This window comes from Myotis nattereri (genome assembly GCF_964212035.1).
Source record: "Myotis nattereri genome assembly, chromosome: 1".
NCBI lineage: Eukaryota > Metazoa > Chordata > Mammalia > Chiroptera > Vespertilionidae > Myotis > Myotis nattereri.
In genome coordinates this window covers 73,154,637-73,174,830 of record NC_138075.1, presented here as the reverse complement: position 1 = coordinate 73,174,830, position 20,194 = coordinate 73,154,637, and positions in this window count along the sequence as shown.

The following is a 20,194-nucleotide window of genomic DNA, read 5'->3' as shown; positions in this document are numbered from 1 at the left end:
AAGGGAAGAGAAGGGGAGGGGAAGGGGAAGGGAGGGGTGGGGAGGGGAGGGGAGGGGGGAGGGGAGGGGAGGGGAGGGGAGGGGTGGGGAGGGGTGGGGAGGGGGGGGGGGAAGGGGAAAGGAAAGGGAGAACCTCAACTACAGCAGTTCTAAGAAATTTTGGCCAGGCTGATGGGGAGAGCCTCACTTAAGGTCACCTGTTGGAAGGGTCTTGTATCCCACAGGAATGGACCAACACTAGTACCTTCAGTCATTGGCCGGGAGCAGCCCATGGAGCAAATGCCTTGGTGGGTCCAGAGGGCCAGCATCTGGGACCCTCAGTCAGCTATTCTCCTTGCAGCAGGAAATCTGAGTGGTAAATTTTTATGGACACTAGGGGCAATGACGTCAGATGACCATGGTTTGAATTCCAGCGCTACTACTTAATTACGGGAAAGTTATCTAACTTAATGCCTCCTCTGTAAAATGGAAATTATTAAAGTATCCAAAGAGTTGTTTGACTCGTGTGAAATTCTGAGCCTTTTGCCAACAACATGAAAGATTTCAAAATGTTAACTATTCTTATTATTATGGGTACTTGTAACTGGTACAAAGTCAAAAGTCTCAGCCCTCAGGGAATTCTGACAGCTGGATAAAACGCTGAAAAGTGGAAGAAAGTCTTTGCCAGTGTGCCGTACTGTGTGTGTAGAACTCTGTTCTAGGATCTTTCTAATGTGGTCCTTTCTCTCTGCTCCTTAGAACTACGTTATTCTCTCCTGAATTTCGCTTCCAAACACTTAATATAAGGGAAAAGGACAGCATCCCCATTTCCTTGCTAGGGTGACATGGCTGGTATGGGGACCGTCACCCCATCTTTGCAAGTTTCCCTTGAAGGGTTTAGTGTGTTTATTTGTTCTGTGTGCCTTCTACAGACATCAATGATGCTGAAAAAAAAGGAGAGTTCCAGGCTCAGCCGAGAAAATTACAGAATATTGAAAAGGTCATGGCAGTAAAGTATTATCACTATAATCCACAGAATATATGAAGCACCAGTGCCTTGACTTCTGATGAGAAATTATAGGGGATGAGAAAAATAAACTACTTCAGTGCATTTTTATGGCCAAAATTAAAAGAGGGGTAGATCCACTTAACCCCTGCCAGTAATCTTAAATTCATTGAATTACCTTCTGTGTTCATGGAATTCTGTGTCTATGGAACTCGATGTAATGGGGAGCTGATATTGTGGTGGAACCTTCCCTGGAGACAAAAGGAGAAACAATAGGTGGGTGAGAATAGACCCAGCTGGTGAGACATCTTCACACACATGGGACCAGGTTAATAGATAACTGAGAGTTAATGGTTTCTCAAGGATGTTGGGCACCTGACCTCCTGAGTCTATGATGTCGACTGGCTCAAATGCATGACCTGTCTTTGTCCTTCCATGGGCCATGCAGCAGGGACAGCTCTACACTGATTCTATTCCTCTGCACCACACCAAGCAGAAGTGGTTTTTCATTAAAGACAGTGGCTTCGCAGCACATGAAAAGAGTTGTCAGAGAGAAACGTGAAGCTAAGTGGGTATCTCACATCCAGACGAGGGTCCTTGATACCTACAGGAATTCTGAGTGAAGCAGCTATGGGGCCTGGTTTAGCACTATTTCTAGGAAATACTCCCTATGAAAATTTACCTAGGGAAGAACTTACCCACCTGTACAATCTCACTGCTAAAATTGCTAGTGGTGCTACTGTCTAACCTTCTACAGAAATTAAATTACTCTGCCATCTGCGCAGCTCCATCCAGGGAAGAGGCAGAGGGAACTAGTATTTATTGTATACAACATGCTCGGCATTAATCCCTACAGCATCCCTAGGAAGTGGTACTATCCCCATTTTACAGGTAAGAAAACTGAAGCTTAAAAAGGTTAAGAAAACTGTACACGGTCCTAAGCTGTTAGAATAACAGGGCTGAGATACCAATTTGGATCGGCCTGGCTGCAAAATTCATGCTCCCTCTAAATCACACGACAGTAATTCCAACACCATTCTTGTGGGGGACACCGGTGACCTTGAAAGCAGCCTTATTCAAAAGCCACCACTTTTTTATTTGAGTGGTTAGACTGAAAACCTTCCTGTCTAACAATGTCTTTCTCACTAATCTCTAATTTTCTATTAGAGGCTGGTTGCTTTGGCTTTAGTTCTGATTTTCTTTTATTTATTTTTAAAACATTTTTTATTGTTGATAGTATTTTAGATATCTCCCAGTTCCCCCCACCCTTTTCCCTCCTCCTCCTAGCCCTTACCCACCCACCCCCAGGTCTGATTTTCGGTTAAAATGTAAATTATCCTGGGTAATGAGACACTGTGAATAACTGCTTCAGGCACTTTATGTTCTTAAGGGAGACCTTGATAGCATTAGACACGGGTCACTTGGGGAGCAGAGTGGTTTACAGAGAAAATGGCAAAAAAAAAAAAAAAGGGGGGGGGGAAACACTGGGAGGTGCCAAGTTAGTGAATGTATTTCAGAATTTAAATGAGGCTGAACACAGTGATCCCTTTTGCTTGTTTTAAGGAAAAGTAAGTTTTATGTTTTGGAATGTGCACACCTATACCATGATATTGCTGTGAGAAATAAATGAGACATACATACATGAGAATGCTTTGTGATGTAAATAGATGAATACAAACAAAATGTGGTGCAGTACTATTTCATTTTGTAAATGAGTTCAGTTTTTATGGCCAAATACACTCTCTCTATTCCTTGTGGCTCCATTCTTCTGACCATGCATAAGATATAAGTCAGGCAAAAAAATAGCTGGACACTAGGAACAAATTATATAGACCAAGGAATTGTTGTAGAAAATAATGTTTAGTATTTCAAACTGAAAAAATTACATTTGAGAAAAAGATTGAATACATTTTTTATGATTTTCAACATGTTTTTCTCATAGGTTTTAAAAACACCATTGATGTTCTATCAATTTGACTTCTAAAGAGAGAGTTATCTTAGAAATTGCCAGCAGAGGGGAGTAGAAGAACACAAAACATCTTCTAGTTTAGGATAAATTTTGTGAATAAACAGAACAGCAAAGACCTTAAATCCATGCTTTATTATTATTATTATTAGCGAGTGGATCTATGTGAGCACTTAAAACTTTATGAACAGCTCAATCTGTCACTGAGGCAAACAAAAAATCTTTAGGTCACAAAGGCATTGACTTTTGATCAGAAGTTACAGAAGAATTTTGGGAGTATTGGAGAAGGCCTGACGAGAGCTTCAAAGATAAGGTAAAAATAAGAGCACTAAAAGGGGAGTAACAAAGCAATTTGAGAAAGTTAGTTTGTATTGTGGAACCCACAAAATGGAAGCCATCCTAAGGGCAGGGCCCACATCACAAATCTAAACCCAAGTCGGCCTGCACTTTTCGAAAACACCTACAACTCGGCTTTAGGCTGCTTACCTTACCCTAGAAAACAGGACCTGCTAGCTAGCCTGATAAGGAAATCCCCAGCCTCCTTGTCAGTCACGCCCTATTTTCACAGTTGCCTCTTCTAATGCTCTCTAAAACTTCTTGCCTCAAATCCATCGGGAAGAGGACTCCATTGCTTGTGAGGCACTGCACGCCTCCAATCCATGGTGTGCACGAAAGGGGCCATATGCTAGCCTGACTAGTTCAGGGAAGGCCTGCATGGCGGTTGTACAGACTCGGAGACCTAGAATGGCCACAAAAGATGGTCTGAAAATTAAATATTTAACTACAGACAGGTTATGGTGGGTAGTCATGTCCTAGGCCGGTATTATCCCTGACAAATATCAACTTAGATCTTTACTGAGCCCATTTGTCTTTTTGCCTAGATAACATATCAGTAAGATGACTGGGTAACTTGTAACTTCCCTTTTTTCTGGACTCCTCAGGGCACAACAAATAGCACCAGGACATTCCCGCATTGTTATTGTTATCAAGTTGATTGTCAACTGTTAATTATGTAAAACCATTCTGTATTCATTTATGTAAAAGAAGCATATGTCCAGCATTTCACTTTTTACCCTATCCCAGAGGTTCCCTCTCCCCCACCCCCCTTTTGTTTTATCCCACCTCCTAAACTGATCACCAATGAATTTCATGTAACCCATCTATGTCCCTTTCCTCTGATTGCAATGTATAAATACAAATGTAACCTGCCATTCTCCAGAGCATTATCTCAGTTTATTGAGGTTCTGCTTCTTGGCATATGTCGACAGTTTGGCTCAAATAAACTCACAAAATATCTTTACAGGTTTCAATGGTTTTTACATTAACAATGGATTGCTTTCTCTTGAATAAAGGACATCAAATTCATCTCTAAATTGCTTTAGTCTTGTCATTTGGCACGTTAAATACTAGAGAGTACCTGGTCAGTTTAAAGAATGGGAGTTTAAGTAGTAAAGTTCACCGGGTCTTTCAGAAAACATAGGAAAAGGAAAGGAGACTGTCCTGAATCTGAACCACACACCAGGGAGTGACTTCAGTAGGTTTCTCTCTCCCTAAATTAATAAATGTAGATGTACTGAGTAGCTAAGGAAATAACTGTTTCACTGGTTTGGAGATAAATGAGATTTGATATGGAAGATTCCCAGACTACAGTGGTACCCAAGCAGTCTTAGCTCTGTTTTCATTCCCCCAATCACTATAATCCATCTTAGAAATACTACTCTAAAAAAATTTTAAAAGGCTTGCCCAGTGTGACTCAGTGACCTATGAACCAGGAGGTCATGGTTTGATTCCTGGTCAGGGCACATGCCCGGATTGTGGGCTCAATCCCCAGTGTAGGGTGTGCAGGAGGCAGCCGATTAATGTTTCTCTCTCATCATTGTTGTTTCTATATCTCTCATCCTCTCCCATCCTCTCTGAATTCAATAAAAATATTTAAGAAAATAAATAAATAAATAAATAAATAAATAAATGGCTAAGAGGCTAAGAGAGGAGTAGAAATTTAGGTCATAGGACTTTTATTTCTCTGAAATCAATAAAAATATATTTTAAAAATATATTAAAAGGCAACTGGTAAGCAATAAATGTTATAAATCTCAAGTGTTACACAAAACACATTATCATCAAGAACTTTAATAGTAAATATCAGCATAAATATTGTATTTCTCTATTACCTTCAAATACCCTTTGTTCAAGAAAACAGTCCCTTGAAACTCATAAAAATGTTCATACTTAAGTCCTATTTATAACTCTCTATGGCAAAACTTTCCTATTTTTCTCTAGCAACAATCATGATGCAACTGTATAATGGATAGAAGTGTTTTTATTTTTATTTTATTTTTTTAAATATATTTTTTATTGATTAAGATATTACATATGTGTCCTTATCCCCACGTTACCCCCTACCCCCGCGCCCGCTCATGCCCTCACCCCCCCAATCACCCCCCCCCCCGTTGTCCGTGTCCATTGGTTAGGCCTATATGCTTGCATATAAGTCCTTTGGTTGATCTTTCCCCCTTACCCCCACCCTCCCCTACCTTCCCTCCAAGGCCCGACAGTCCAATCAATGTCTCTCCGACTCTGGATCAATCCTTGTTCATCAGTTTATGTTTTTCACTGTATTCCACAAATGAGTGAGATTATGTGGTATTTATCCGCTCTCCAGTTCCATCCATGCTGTGGCAAATGGTAAGAGTTCCTTTTTCTTCTTCCTCTTCTTAAAGAATACCTTTCAGCATTTCATATAATGCTGGTTTGGTGGTAATGAACTCCTTTAGCTTTTTCTTATCTGTGAAGCTCTTTATCTGACCTTCTATTCTGAATGATAGCTTTGCTGGATAAAGTAATCTTGGTTGTAGGTTCTTGCTATTCATCACTTTGAATATTTCTTGCCACTCTCTTCTGGCTTGCATGGTTTCTGTTGAGAAATCAGCTGACAGTCGTATGGGTACTCCCTTGTAGGTAACTGACTTTCTTTCTCTTGCTGCTTTTAAGATTCTCTCATTGTCTTTTGCTCTTGGCATTTTAATTATGATGTGTCTTGGTGTGGTCCTCTTTGGATTCCTTTTGTTTGGTGTTCTCTGCGCTTCCTGGACTTGTAAGTCTCTTTCTTTCACCAGGTAGGGGAAGTTTTCTGTCATGATTTCTTCAAATAGGTTTTCAATATCTTGCCCTCTCTCTTCTTCTGGTATCCCTATAATTCTGATGTTGGTACGCTTGAAGTTGTCCCAGAGGCTCCTTACACTATCTTCATATTTTTGGAATCTTTTTTCTTTTTTCTTTTTCGGTTGGGTATTTTTTGCTTCTTTGTATTTCAAATCTTTGACTTGATTCTTGGGATCCTCTTGTCTGCTGTTGGATCGCTATATATTATTCTTTATTTCAGTCAGTATATGCTTAATTTCTAGTTGGTCCCTTTTCATATCCTTGAGGATCTCACTAGATTTCTTGAGGGTCTCACTAAATTTATCGGCGGTTTCCATAAAATTCTTGAAAAACCTTATAAATGTGGTTTTGAACTCTATATCCAATCGTTTGCTTTCCTCCATTTCTGTCATTTGTGACCTGTTTCTTTGTCTCTGCATTTTTTATGCTTCCCTGTGTTGGTAGAGTGGTTTTGTGTGCTAGGTGTCCTGTAGGGCCCAGTGGCTCAGCCTCCCCCGTTACCTGAGGTGGACACTCTTGGTGCACCCCTTTGTGGTCTTTGTGCACAGTCTTGTTGTAGTTATGCCTTGATTGTTGTAGGATCACTGGGAGGAATTGACCTCTAGGCCAATTGGCAGTGAGAATCGGCTGTGTCTGCAGTGGGAGAACTTCTGTGCTGAAGACACCCTTCTGGGGCAAGACTTGCTTCAGTGGGGCTTTGGTGCTCACTGAGTCTGCCCCCTGGGTGTGTCCCTTATGGATCTGAGGAGTTGTAATCCGGATGGTCCCCCTCTGACCACTGGGTACACTGGCTCTTGGAGGTTACCCAGCAGGAGCTATGAAGAGAACTGCAGATTCCCCTTCCTTTTTTGGAGTTTGGAGGTGCCCTGATGAGGCCCAGCTGTGAAGCAATGCAAGCTGCTGTGGGGCCTTGGGCCTTCTCTTGGAAGTTCTGGGTCTGTGGCCCAGCTGCAGTTTGTTAGATAATTTTCAGGTTGCAAAGGGCCAGGGCATTCATATGCAAAAGCCTCTGCCACAGCCTGGGTGGGGCGGGGTCTCAGGGAATCAAAGGGCGGAGCAAGGAACTATGGCGGATTCTCAGCCCTGCCCTAAGGGGCCGCTCGTCTCAGTGTCCTGGTAATTGCTGCAAGCACCTCTGAGGGAAAGCCGCCCTCGAGTTCCGAGTTCTGCCCCCTGCCAGACAGTCCAGTTTCTCCCCGTATGAGTCCTGGGTCCCCAGAGACTTCCCGGAACCGGAGTTCAGAGCAGTTGGGAGCTTGTGACTCCCTCCCAATTCAAAAAGACAGCCACGTCCTCAGATACCAGCCCCTTTCTGCACACTCTCGAGCCTCCGTACCTCTGCACTTTACTTCCGCAGCTCCTGACCCTCAATGTGCTTTTCTCTTTCCTTCTAGTTGTAGAATTTCCACTCCGCCAGCCCTCCTGTAAGTTCTGGATGATGTCCGTTCTGTCCTTTTATTGTGTTTTGAAGTTGTTGTAGGAGGCAGCAATTTCGGTGTTTCCCTATACTGCCATCTTAGTTTCTCCGATAGAAGTGTTTTTAAATGCAACCACTTTAACAACTCTTAAGAATTTCCCCAGTTTCTGTTCTGGAATGGACATAGGTACTATTTTTGCATCATGGACTAAATGACATATCAAATTTTAGTGTTAAGAAAACAAATATCCTTTGTGTTTTATGGCAAATTTTCCCTTTCATAAAGACTGCCAAATTTATGAGGGAATGTGAGAGAGCAAAATGAAGTATGGAGTTACATTTGCACTTAAAAGGAAGCTTATTTCTAGTGTCAGGTCATTTTGGTAGATAATGTTAGTGACAGGGTTGCCTAGCAACACTGTCATCAATGAACCTAGGATTCCTCTGTGGCTGGAAAATCCTAAGAAGCAATACCTAAGAGATCCTGCTATTGTTTTTGGATCATTCAAACTTGATTGTTACAAAAGATTTAATTGTAGTTTGGCTAAAAGATGCCAGGCTGGCATGGTTGAATGTCGACCTATGAACCAGGAAGTCACGGTTTCCTTTCCTGGTCAGGGGACAGGGTAGGGTTGTGGGCTTGATCCCAGTGTGGGGCATGCAGGAGGCAGCTGATCAATGATTCTATCTCATCATTAATGTTTCTATCTCTCTCTCCCTTTCCCTTCCTCTCTGAATTCAATAAAAATATTTAAGAAAACAAAAAACAAACAAACAAATAAATAAATGGCTAAGAGAAGAGTAGAAATTTGGACTCTTTTGTTGGAATTTTCCATGACCGTTTTGCATAATATGGCTGAATTTCGATGAGGCTTATTTTCACCTTGATTGCTTGGTTAATCGACAAAATTGTCACATTTGGGGTTCATAAAATCCACGAGTGATTGTTGAGAAACAAATGAATCCACAGCATGTCACTGTTGGGTGCAGATTTTGGGCTGGAGGCATCATCGGACCATGCCTCTTCAAAAATGCGGCTGCTCAGGCAATAACAAAAAGTGCGTATGTGCCAGCAAAGCCGTGGAGGCCATTTACCCAATATCCTATTCCATACATAACCCTATTCTGTATACTTTATGAAACAATAAAAAATTTACAATTTTTAATTATAAACCTGTGTTTTCTATCAAAATTACTTCCTGCGTGAATTTTGGGACACCCTTTATTTTAATAATGAATAAAGATTCTGAACCATATTCCATCTTTGCTGAGATTTGCTCTAAAGTGCAAGAAGGAATGATTCCATGCACATAAGAGAAATGTGGGCCCTTGACCACCTGTTTTTACCTCCACCTGCCCAATGCTAATGTCTCCATCTACACTTTTGAGCTGATCTAGCTTTTCACTTCAAGGTCATGTTTCATTAATTTCCCCCCATTTCCATGGTTTTTAATTTCCATTTTTTTTTCTTCTCCACTGGTTTCTTTCTCCCAGTATAAAAAGTTCTGAAGATCCATTGCACAACAATGTGAAATTTATTTAACACTACTTAAGTACACTTAAAAATGGCTAATATTGTAAATTTTATGTTATCCTTTTTGCCACAATAAAAAAAAATCAATAAGCCCTGACTGGTTTGGCTCAGTGGATAGAGCATTAGCCTGTGGACTGAAGGGTCTCAGTTTCGATTCTGGCCAAGGGCACCAAAAAAAAAAAAAAAATCAACAAGAGCATAATAGATAATGCATTTGAAATAGAATAGATGCTGTCTGGAGGGTAAGAGCTTGATAGGAAGACTAACCATTCATGACTTCTGATTTTATGGGTCCCATCAGCCTGAATGCCTTCATAGAATGTCTTTCATTGTGAAAATTCCATAATACAAATAATACAATATTTGAATATAATATCAAAATATGACAATGTGAATTAATAATCTATACATATAAAAGCCTAATATGCAAAGTGTCCCCTCGGGAGTTCAACCAGGAGACTGGGAGTTCCATCACTCACTATGATGTGCGCTGACCACCAGGAGGTGGCACGGAATGAAGGAAGGCCCCACTGGCAGCCAGAAGGCCCCGATCGGCCCTGATCAATGGCCAGGCCTAGGGACCCTACCTGTGCAGAATTTCATGCACCAGGACTCTAGTATGAATTATAATATAACTAGAAGCCCGGTGCACAAAAATTTGTGCACTGGCAAGGTGTGTGTGTGTGGGGGGGGGGGGGGGGGGCGTCCCTTAGCCCAACCTGTGCCCTCTCACAGTCTGGTTCCCCTCGGGAGATAACCACCTGCTGGCTTAGGCCCACTCCCCTGATGGCAGATGGTAGGCCCGGATCCCGTGCTGGGGTGGGCAGCTGCTCAGATTGTGCTGCTGCCTGCCCCACCCACCCCACCCACCCCACCCACCCCGCCCCGCACACGGCAGGCCAGGATCTCCTGCTGGGGCTGCTGGAGGCTGGGGATTGCAGTGGGATCTGCCTGCAGTATGCAAATTAGCCACCATCTTTGTTGGCGGTTAATTTGCTGCTGGAAGCCGATCCACCCTTGCAGCTTGACACAGTCGCTGCAGGGAAGAAACATTTGCGCAGCTTATGTTTCAAGGGACCTGGTGTATATGGCATACTGTTCTTAATATGTTTACTCCCCTTAGCGCTGTGTGTTTTAACCAAGGTCACCTCTCCAAGAAAGGTTGTTTCCCCAGGTGGGGATTTTTCCCTGGAGTTAGGGAGGGAATAAAACCCCTTAATTAAGTGCCAGGCGGGTAATTAATCACTTTAACTACGAACAATCACACTTAAGCTACATAATCTTTACTTAGGATAGTCTCCTTCAGTTACTTCCTTGTAGCTTAACAGAACAATAGAATAACGTTGGAATGGAGATAAGAAACGCCCTAACCTTTGGAATAGAATTGATAGGATTAAAATCAACTGGTATAAATACAGGTGTAACGAGACAATAAAAACAGAACTTGGCTGGAGATCCTGGCTAGAGAACCTGGCTAGGCTGCTGATCAACTGAATGTTGTCTCCGTGTCATTCCTTCTTCGCCGACTCCGTCCACACCTTTGGGAACCCCTGGACCTGCTGGGGTTGGACCCCAACAATTTGCATGTCATGCTGATTAGCCAATGGGAGGCGTAGCGAAGGTATGGTCAATTACCATGTTTGTCTATTATTAGATAGGATATGAATAACAAAAAAATGTCATTACCCTTTTTGATAAAGTTGGTCTTTCACCAACTCTATTTGCTATGTTTCAAGTCACATAAAAGTAGAATTCAATATGAACAGACCTAGGAATAGTCCTCTAGGATCTTACAGTCCAAATACTATGACCCCAATGCACACTGTTATCGAGAAAACTTACAGAGAGTTGTCCAAAGGGAACACATGAAAATTGTGGGAAACTGTTTGTTGCCTTCACTATCTGATAAGCATAGACAGAGAAACCCCCTGAAGGCTGGGTGCCTTTGAAGCCCTAGCAAAGGTCTGAGCTAGGCGCCACCTCTGTTTGTCCAGACAGTGGTAGCTGAAACTACTCCCCCATTTATTATTATGTAAATCCTTGCTGATGGGCTAGTCTGCTTGTTACTAGGGGGTCACCTGCCTAGGGCTATGCTATGGGTGCATCCCAGATGAATAAAAGCTTGGTGAGGCCTGAGCACAGAGAGAAGTCCTTCGGGACTTGCCGCCTGGTCCCCCAATATTGCAAAATTATCTCGTGTCTTTTTCTCTCATTTGCTGTGTGGCTCCTCTTTCAGATACCGAACCCTACTCCACGTGAGTCGTGGAAGGAAAAACACTCAACAGAAAATATACACACACATGTGCCTGAACACATACACACACAGACACACACATGCACACCCCACTTGCTAAAGCTCATGAAGCATTCATGAGTCAGGTTTTTGAATAATTGCATAATGTTGAGAAAAATCATTAAATAATTCCATAAAAGGCATCCATTGAGAAAAAATTGTTTCTAAAGAAGGAAGTGAAGCTGGAATTTCAAAATGTCTGTACTGATCTTCATTGACTTAATAAAGTTGACATAAAATTTCCAAACAGCAATCACTCCTCAACCGACAAACGGACCTCAGTTTGAGCTGATTCTCTGGTCTTTAACAATATGTTAAGCAGCAGGAAACATCTGAAACATTCCCACTAGGGTTTCAGAAATTTCCTTTTTCTGAACCTACACATTTTCATCTCTCCCATGGAAAACATAAACACCAGGGGTGAAATGGAATTCAGGATTCCTAAATGATCTCCTACTCTAAGAGAGCTCATTTTCCATCATTGAACCTCTGGGGTTACTACAATAAAAAAGCCTGTTCACCACTGAAATTGAGCTGTTGATTCAAACTGGTGAAACTGACAAGGAGAGGACCTGTGAAAATTGCCATGTGCCTGGGGTGCAATAGACAATCCCTGATGCTATACTACTTCCCTCTATATCTACAGCTGGGGGACTGAGCACAACCCTAGGCCAGCCTCCTCATCCTTTCCAAATCTGCAGCAAGTGCATCTCTGCCAGTCTGAGTCCTGCCATTTCTGAGTTGCCTGGGAGCTATAGGAAAACATCATTAACTCAATCTGTGTTAACCTGAAATGCTGAAAATAAAAGTTGCATCTAAGAGGCTACTTCCCGCGATTCCAGTTATTTCATATAAAGATTTTATTTTTCCTTGAGCTACTGTTGTTTGCTGGCCATCTTCCTCATTACAGCTGCTCTTTTACTATTCCCGCTTTATTGAGCTGTAATTGACATATGACAAGGTGTGAGTTTAAGGTGTACAGCATAATGATTTGATGCATATACTATATGTATATATTGCAAAATGATTACCACACTAAGGTTATTGACACATCCATCACCTCACATAATTATAATTTTGTTGGTGGTGAGAATATTTAGTATCTACTCTCTTTATAGTTTCTCTTTTACATTTTTATTTGTATCTTACAGTTCTGCCTGTAAGTAAATTTACCTGGGAAAAGGGGAAATAAGTTCTCCCTCTCGCTGCAGAGGTGAGAAGTTGCGGGAAGCAGGTCCATTACACTGAGTTTCTTCCCTAGGCTCACATGTATTTATGCAGATGAACCAAGTACCAGTGAATTCCTTTTAAAAGCAGGCTTAATGGGAGAAATCACAAAAGCTAAAATCCTTTAGAAACCTTATGCAGGAAGAGAGGTCAGATGTGAGATGCAACACCGTGCACTTAGACTTGGGGACCGAGGAGGGTTTTTAGGCTGATGGTGTGTGTGTTTGTGTGTGGTACAAAGGCCTACAATAATGCACTAAGTCTTGCTTTTGATTTGTTTGCTTGCTCATGTGTTTTTGGTATGTGCTTGCCATACAGCAGCGGTTCTCAACCTGTGGGTCGCGACCCCTTTGGCGGTCAAATGACCCTTTCACAGGTCGCCTAAGACCATCTTGCATATCAGATATTTACATTACAATTCATAATAGTAGCAACATTACAGTTATGAAGTAGCAACGAAAATAGTTTTATGGTTGGGTCACAACATGAGGAACTGTATTTAAAGGGCCAGAAGGTTGAGAATCACTGCCATAGAGCCACTGACACGTGGCTCCTTTTCTCCTTCAACACATCATCCTTGGAAAACTGTTGCTTGGTGTTTGGATCCCAGCTGAGAGAGATTTCCTGGAGAGAGGCATGTTACCCAGCTTCCCTATGACCAAATAGCTTGTCATATAAACCAGGACACATTTCAGAGTCACTAAAATGAATTAATACCCAGTAATTGATGTATAATAGGTGAAAACCAGAATGTACAGTCAATAGTTCAATGGTAGGCCCCTGGGTAATGGCAGTAAACCAGGTCCAGTTTCTCAGAGGGTTGATGGGGGTGCTCTTTCCCTCCAAATACCCTGGAAGTATGGGGGGAACTTTGAGATCACTGGGCCATTTTATTTGTATTACACACTCTAATCTCATGAAATTCTCTTTTTTTGTTCAAATGCTTTTTAACAATTGTCTATTATTATCTGTATTTATTTGCTAGGGCTGCCATAATGAATTACCACAGACTGCATTGATTAAGCAGCAGAAATTGATTTTCTCACAATTCTGGAGGCTCAATGTCCAAGATTACGTTATAGGTAGGGTAAGTCTTCTGAGGCCTCTCCCCTTGGTTTGTAGACGTCCACCTCTTCTTTGCATCCTCACTTGGTCAGTTCTCTATGCATGTGCATCCCCAGTGTCTCTTTGTGTGACCTAATCTTCATTCTTATAAGGACTCCAGGCAGATTGCATTAGGGCCCACCTAATGGCCTCATCTTAATTTAATCACCTCTTTAAAAGCCTAATCTCCAAATACAGTCACATTCTCCCATACTGGGGGCTAGGGCTTCAATGTGTAAATTTTGGGGCGAACAATTCAGTTCATAATACTGTCGCTTCTCATTCTAGCTCTCTATGCTGTGAGGACAGAGCAAGAAGACTGCCATTTATGGACCAAGGAAGGGCCTCATCAGACCCTGGATCTGCTAGCACCTTGATCCTGGACTTCCCAACCTTCAGAGCAGGGGTTCTCAAACTACAGCCCCCGGGCCACATGCAAATACAAATATTGTATTTGTTCCCATTTTGTTTTTTTACTTCAAAATAAGATATGTGCAGTGTGCATAGGAATTCGTTCATAGTTTTTTTTTTAAACTATAGTCCGGCTCTCCAACGGTCTGAGGGACAGTGAACTGGCCCCCTGTTTAAAAAGTTTGAGGCCCTAACCAGTTTGGCTCAGTGGATAGAGCGTCAACCTGCGGACTCAAGGATCCCAGGTTCGATTCTGGTCAAGGGCATGTACCTTGGTTGTGGGCCCATCCCCAGTGGGGAGTGTGCAGGAGGCAGCTGATCGATGTTTCTCTCTCATCGATGTTTCTGGCTCTCTATCCCTCTCCCTTCCTCTCTGTAAAAAATCAATAAAATATTTAAAAAAATAAATAAAAAATAAAAAGTTTGAGGACCCCTGCTACAGACTAAGAAATAAATGTTTGCTGTTTAAACCACCCAGCTTATGGTGTTTTTGTTAAAGTAGCTTGAACAGACTAAGACAAGATTTGATCATTTTGCAAACCAAAAATATGTGGATTCACTGAGAAAACTTGGATGAGTTTGAACAGTGCTGTGCCAAGCATCCAATGGTGGTGAAACCATCCAAACTGAGCCAGGTGCCAAGATATCACAAAATGTGAACTGGGAGACATAACTCACCCCACAACCCTACAGTCAAGTTTCTTGGGTGTCAAGTGCCTACTGAAGTGAAAAAGTCTGTCTGTTTCATTAGAGTGAGGGAGCCCCATGGAAGCTCCCCAGGCTGGTGGTGCCTTGATGCTAGTCAGTGTGTCAGCACTCATTAGCCTCCAGGGGTGGCAGCAGGGAAGCTCCCAGTGGCATTTCCTTCTCTCTACGAGAGAGAGTGTTAACACAGAAACATGATCTACAGAGGCCAGACATTTGAAAAGGATTGCAAAACATATTATTTAGCTTTCATTATTTGTAGCATTTATGGGCTGTAGATAATTTAATCTAGGGATACAACCATGAAGTCATCAGAGCGGAGGAACTTTGGTGGTTTTCAAATTCATCTTTCTATCTTGAAGGACTGCCAAGCCAATACTGTTGAGGAGGGGGGAACACTGATGAGGAGTAATTTAGGCTTAAATGGCCAAATGTGATTGATTGGTGGGTCTGACGTGTGTTTTCCAACAACACCAAGCAGTTCTCCAATCCTCTGGAGACTGAGTGTCCTACAGTTTAACTCAGGGGTCCTCAAACTACGGCCCGCGGGCCACATGCAAATACAAATATTGTACTTGTTCCCGTTTTGTTTTTTTACTTCACAATAAGATATGTGCAGTGTGCATAGGAATTTGTTCATAGTTTTTTTTTAAACTATAGTCCGGCCCTCCAACGGTCTGAGGGACAGTGAACTGGCCCCCTGTTTAAAAAGTTTGAGGACCCCTGGTTTAACTCATTTCTGACACTCCCTGGAGATGGCATCAGATCCCACAGGTTAAAGGTTCAGTCCCACAAGACTGCCCCCACTTCAGATGCATTCGCAAGGCCAGGTTGTTACTTGCGCTTCTGAATGACTGGCTATAAATTGGAGGTTCCCATACTCTTCCTTGAGTTTGACTAATTTGCTAGACACCTCATGGAACTCAGAGAAACAGTTACTTATGTTTCCCAGTTTATTATAAAGGATAGCGTGAAAGGTACAGATGAACAGTCAGATGAAAAGGTACATCGGATGGGGTCTGGAAGAGCCCCAAATGTAGGAGCTTCTGTAAACAGTGTCCTACCTTACCAGCACGTGGGTGCGTCTATCAACATGCAAGCTCAACAACTCCTGTTCAAAAGTTTTTGTAGAGCTTAAATTGTAGCCATCCCCCTTCCCTCCCCAGAGGTATGTGGATGTGGCTAGAAGTTCCAGCCCTCTAATTACTTAGTCTTTTTGAATATATATATATATATGTATATATATCTTTTCATTGATTTCAGAGAGGAAAGGAGAGGGAGAGAGAGGTAGAAATGTCAATGATGAGACAGAATCATTGATTGACTGCCTCCTGCATGCCCCACATTGGGGATCGAGCCTGCAAGCTGGGCATGTGCTCTGACCAGGAATCAAACCATGACCTCCTGGTTCATAGGTCAATGATCAATCACCGAGCCATGCCTGCTGGGCAATCACTTGGTCTTTTTTGTGACCAGCCTCATCCTGAGGAACTAAGAGGCCCCATCCTAAGTCACCTCATTAGCATAAACTCAGGTGGGCTCAAAAGGGGCTCCTTATGAATGACGTAAAGACATTTCTATCATTCAAGAAATTTAAAAGGAGCTTTGTGCCAGGAACCACTGAAAAAAGACGAAGTATATTTCTTATTATATACCACAGGGGGAAAAGAAGAGCATAGGTGTTTTTTTAAATTATTATTATTATTCAATTGTGTTTTAAGACAAAATAAAACACAAAAAAACCTTTATTCAAATAGGATTGCAGAGTCATTTGAAATTTGTGTCAAGGGCTGAAAAGAATGTCCAAAATAAATGTTTGGTTGGAGAGGTGGATATGAATGATACAGAAATAAGGTATGCAGAAAGGGGATGATCTAGAAATCTCATTTTAAGCTGAAAAGGAGCAGATTCAGTCAGCAAGCTAGAATCAGGCCCTAACGAGTGTCTGCCAAACTGGAATGAAACAGACAAAGAAAATGAGCCAAAGTGTGAATCCAGTGAGTGAACAAATCAGCTAAAGTTGGTATCTGAGGGTCGGGGAACCCACGGAGGTGGGCAGAGAGCAATTTCCCAAACCTCAGCACAAAAGGGCAAGTTCTGCGAGGCCAGGTTTATAGTTGTCTGAGTGCTGATCAAGCTAGCTGCCTTTTCCGCAAGTCCCATAGTTTGCCCAGTCTGGCAGACAATGCATTTGTGACTTGGCCTAAATCCACTTCTCCAGCCTCATCTCCCAATGTGCCCTCTCTGCTTTTAGCAGGATTTAACTTCTGTTTCCTCAACGCCTCTCTACTGCTGAAGTGCTGTTTATTCTCGCTTAGGGTCCTCACCCTTCTTACCCACCTGCAACGCTCCTCCTTCAAGAGTTACTTTCTGAGTGAAGCCTTCACACATACTGTGCACATCACAAAGTAAGGATCCTTTCCTCAGCACCAGCAATGCAGGTTTACATGCCTCTGCTGTTATATAGATCATATAGTTTTAAACACTAATTTCCTTATAATTTTAATAAGGAGTTGTACAACATTAGAACACTTAAAATGGTGTGAGTTCCAGAGAGGTTTACATCCACTGCTTAATCCAGTCCTCACCACCACCTTCACTCATGACCCTTGCGCTGTAGTAGCTTTAGGACCCAAAGCCAATGTTAGTTCAAAATCGGTTATAGGCAGGCGGAAGGAAGTCACAGGTTATTGACAACTTCTGATTTAATCAGAAAGATTTGCTTTCCCTTCCCTTGGTTCAAGTAAAGAGAGAAAGCTCTCTGATATACATAAGAAAATCGACAAGAAATGCCGTGATTTCTTTTTTCCTATTAGAGACGAAGTGCTTGCCTCGGATAGACTTCTCTTCATCTTAGTTCTTTCCTCCCTGAAGCTTTGCTATTTCCAATAAGACACCAAGTATCTCCTTAGCAACTATCTCAAATACAATCAGATTTTTCTCTTTTCTAATGAAGGCTACTTTGCTTCTTTCTTTAAAAAAGAAGCATTTCTTTTATAGTTACCAACCCAAGCCTAATAGAACATGATTTTAAAAGCAAGCAAAAGTAAAATGTAGCTTTATAACACAAGGCCCTCTAAGTGGAGGTCTGATTATACCACATAGGGTATAACTAGCCTATGGATGAAGTCACCTATGAAATGGCCAAACAGCAGACTATGAGAAGGAGTAGAAACCGGAGAAAAACAAGAAGTCTCTGTAATTGGTCCTGAAATTATCTGGAAATCTAAGCCTTATCATACCTGAGGAATTCTAGTGTTTCTACTGGAAGGAGCATGAAGATAACACATCCTCTTATTCTGTTTGGGGTTGCCCTGAATGCAAGCCCTTACTAAGGACTGATGTTACACCTTAAAGGGTAGAACAAGGTTTTATACTGTGGTATTGAAGAAGGGCTGGGTGTTCCATCTTCCAATTCATTACCACACATTATCTACGGTGCTTGGGTAATTGAGCAAATAATGCCCTTGATAACCATTCTCTCTCTTTAACTCCAAGGCAAGGTCATTAATTAAGGCCAGAAGGGGATTGTTTAATGGCTGTTAATGAACCACAATTGAAGGAATTGCTTTGGAGAGCATTCTTAGAGCCTGTAAAAGTGCATGAACAAGAGTAGCTTGGGTATCTAATGTTCCTTGTCCTTCCTGTCACTGTTCAGGCATGGATGGGCACATTCAATGTGAAACAACTGGGGAATTGCCATGCCATAGCCCTGTCTGATTATGCTTCTATAACTTTAAGTGGCTATTTATTTTCAACGCCATGATAATTTCTAGAGAAGCTTTTCTAGGACACACACTTAATGTGCAGGTCACATCACAATATAATGATCCAGACAATTAACTGATTGCCCAGCATTTATTTAGTGCTGTCTGAGGTAGTCTGAGCAGCACACACACATACTGAAAAAGGATGAGTGGTACTCTCTGCCCTAAAGGAGGCATCACCTCAATGGAACCACATAATGGGAAGAAGAAACAAGTGGAGACCAGTGTGATCTGATAGTATATAATTAAGGGCTAAAGAAATTTAGAGAATGAGTCAGCTATGTGAACAAAGCAGGTTTCAAAGGAGAGGTGGGACCTAAGCTGGGCCCATAGAGAATCAGAACAGACAGAGAGGAGCAGGAGCAGCATGGATAACGGCAGGGGGAGTATGGCCCATAAGAGAACAGCGAGCATCCTGCCTCCCTAGAAAAGAACTTCATGCCAAAGTCTACAGATGATCCTTCTTTCTTCTTCCTTTCACCCTTCTCCTCCTTTTGAAGTTTAAAGAGGCAATTTGAGATGACCAAGTTCTACTACATACACCCTCCAGCACACACACACACACACACACACACACACACACACACACACCCCAGGAGATAGGCTGAGTGGCTCACACAGACAGGTCTGACCTGGTGACAGAGCACAGAACTTATGTCAGACAAGAAATTAAATGGCATGACTGTAAGTCTGGTGTGCAAAGCCTTTCTTATGGGGCACAATGTTAGCTCAATAGTGTGAAGATAGATTATAAAAGGTCTGAATTTCAGACAGCAGAGTTCAGGCAGATGATGCAACAGAGAAGGAGCTCCTGCAGGGAAGTACATTCTGAAGAAGTGTTGGGAGTAACTATCTGCTAATGTCTACAACTTTTATTAACAGACTAGAGGCCCAGTGCATGAAAACTCATGCACTGGAGGGGTGTGTCCCTCAGCCTGGCTTGCCCCCGCTCACAGTCTGGGAGCCCTCAGGGGTGGGAGGCGACCCAGTGATCAGGGGAAGGCAATGCCCCATCACACCTCTGCTGCGGCCCTGAGCGGCTGGGCAGCTGCCATTCAAGGCTTGCCTGTGCCTCGGACCAGCCCTGGGCGGCTGGGGGGCTGAGGGGACTCCAGAGGCAGGCGCACACCTGCTGCCCCAGCGGGGCTGAGGGAACTGGGCACCGCCATCTTGTGGCTGTGGGCACTGCCATCTTTGAGGGTGGGGCAGTCAATTAGCATATTCCCTCCTTATTGGCTGTGTGCACAGCCATTTTTGCGATGGCGTGAGAGTCAATTAGCATAGTCCCTCTTTATTAGATAGGATGACTCAGTGTCAGGCTCTGCTAAGGAGCTCACATATATATTTTCACCTAAGGCTCACAACAACTCTCTATTTGCTAATAAAGTTCGTTCCCATTTACAGATGAAGAGACAGGTGTAGAAAAATTAGCTACCTTGCCTAAGGCAAGTAAAAGTGAGAGCAGAAGTTCTAAAACCCAGCTTCCTAAGGATCATGCTTTATTGCTTCTCGTATAAATCTAGCTTGTTGTCTTTGTACCTTTTTGCTCAGGAACCCCTAAAACAATGGTTCCAAACTGGAGGTGATTTTGCCCCTCAGGAACATATGGCAATATTGGGAGAC